This window comes from Zingiber officinale, chromosome 11A, assembly GCF_018446385.1.
Source record: "Zingiber officinale cultivar Zhangliang chromosome 11A, Zo_v1.1, whole genome shotgun sequence".
In the NCBI taxonomy this organism is placed as follows: Eukaryota; Viridiplantae; Streptophyta; class Magnoliopsida; order Zingiberales; family Zingiberaceae; genus Zingiber; species Zingiber officinale.
This window is the reverse complement of record NC_056006.1, coordinates 63,684,761-63,687,097: the sequence shown is the minus strand read 5'-3', so window position 1 is coordinate 63,687,097 and position 2,337 is coordinate 63,684,761. Positions and strand designations below refer to the sequence as shown.

At 37.6% G+C, this 2,337-nt stretch overlaps 1 long non-coding RNA gene across 1 annotated transcript; it reads left to right on the top strand.

Moving 5' to 3' along the window:
* Window positions 1-649: 649 nt before the first annotated feature.
* On the top strand, window positions 650-1,235 carry LOC122032876. The gene is made up of 3 exons (XR_006126233.1): window positions 650-816; window positions 935-993; window positions 1,098-1,235. It is a non-coding gene; the product is annotated as an uncharacterized LOC122032876 (long non-coding RNA).
* The last annotated feature ends 1,102 nt before the right edge of the window (window positions 1,236-2,337 follow it).

Below are 2,337 nucleotides of genomic sequence, written 5' to 3'. Positions count from 1 at the left end.
GCTCTAAAAGCTCGAGCGAATAGGAATACAGAGCCAGGTGGCCCGAGTACCGGATCTGCTCGGCATACATCAGGATCTCGATCCATTGTTGAGCACGCTATGGATCTGGTGATTTTAATTTAAAGTTATATAAATTAAATTTTTATTTATTAATGAACTTGTATAATTTTAGTCAAATTTCTTTGTGCATGCAGGAGCGTTCTTTAGAAAGACAACCCACTTGCTTGGAGATCTTTCTCAAAACTCACCAGAGAAAGGATGGCACATATATTGATGATCGATCAAAGAACATTGGGGTTTGAATTATTAACTTGCAATTTATATTTAATCTTTAATAATGATTAATTAGCTTTAATAATTGTGTATAATATATAAATTGTATATTTTTTCTACACAGGAGGAAATGACAAGCAGGGTTGCTCAGGCATCTCAGCCACCAGTAGAGGGAGGGGAGTCACAGGATCTATCCACCCAGGAAATAAATGAAATTTATTATGATGTTGTGGGTGGAAGGACAAAGAACTCCTCCTCTTACTGCCTTGATTCCAGGCCAAGGTGGTATTTGACTCCAAGGGGCCGTGCGAGTTCCTCTTCTTCTTCTTCTGAGGTGGAGTCATTAAGAAAAGAAAACCAAGACTTGAAAACTCAGATGACTACCATGGATCAGAAGTGGGAGAAGAAGTGGGCTGCACAGGAGCAAGCATTGGCCCAGATGCAAGCAATCATTGCACGATGGGACCCATCACAGCAGCCCCAGTCAGAGGAGACCCCAGACCCATCAGACCCAGACCCTGCTGATGATTAGATTTTGTTGAGGTATGTTTAACTATAACTTGATTTTTTTTAGATTTTTTTAGAAATTCATTAAGTCAAATATATTTATTGTATTGGGATATTATTAGATGTTTATCTTAAAGTGTTTTACATTTTTCAGGAGTTCATACTGATACATTCACCATCACCACTATTATTGGTTATCAAAATATAATCCAGGTATTTTTTTACAAGTAAAATTAGTTATATATAACAATGTTTGAGTTATATTACATTTGCATTGATTTATTCTAATCATAATCTATTGTATTTGACTTTTACAGGATTATATTCGGATATATGTATAAGTGATGTATCATGATATGTATTTTGGATATTTTGTATTTGTCGTTCACTTGTATACTTTTAGATACTTTTGATTGTGAGAACTTGATACTTAGATTTTATTATAGTTTGGAGATTTTCTATTTGTTGTATGTTGTATTTTGGAGATTGTGGATTGATTTATATTGTGATCTTGTTGTTGTATGTTGTGAATATATTGTGTGGATTGTGTTTGTGATACCATCGCCTGTGATGGTTTGTATTTGTATTAAATTTGTATATGGGAAACTAGCAAAGCAGGGGCAGGATTATAAATTTTTTCCAGTTTTTTACCGACGGAAACTATAATTCCGTCGGTATATTATCGAAAAGCACAGTGGTTTTTGAGATATATTACCGACGGAATCAAAGATTCCGTCGGTAAACCCCGACGGAATCCGTAATTCCGTCGGCAAACACCGACAGAATAGTTGTTTTTGTCGGGGTTTACCGACGGAATCCGTAATTCCGTCGGTAAGCTCCGTTTACCGCCGTTTGATTTTTTACCGACGGGTAAGAAAGTCAGTCGGTAATATACCGACTGAATATATAATTCCGTCGGTACTTACCGACGGATATACTTTTCCGTCGGTAAAGTGAATGCCGACCAAAATACTTCCGATATCATAAATTCCGTCGGTATTCCGTCGGTAATGTCATATACCGACGGAATACCGACGGAAAATTCAGTCGATAATAATGGTATTTTTTGTAGTGTAATTAAGTGAGTTGTCAGTAACTCATTTAATTAGTGGGCATTCAATATCTTAAATATAGGGAGATTAACACACTCATGATAAAAAGGAGCCCATATAGTAATATGGGATTGGTGCGGTAGTTCAATAATAACTCTTTAGTGGTATGAGTTATTATTGATGAACTCAAGTTGGGTGTTCGGGGCGAACACGGGAAACTCAAGTTCATCGAGAGGTCAAAACCAATTCCTCCTCTCGGCCCCGGTCGTAGCCTCTTATTTATAAAGTCTTATATACACCCAAACCCAACTTCTTACCCACCTTAAGGTGGCTGGCCAAGTCAAGCTTGGAGCCCAAGCTAGGGCCGACCAAACCAAGGCTAGATGGGTTCAAGTGGAGGCCGACCCTAGCTTGGAGCCCAAGCTTAGGTGGCCAGCCACAATAAATTAAAAGGGGATTTTAATTTTTTTCAAATATTTCCTTATGTGGATGTCATGGTTTTAAA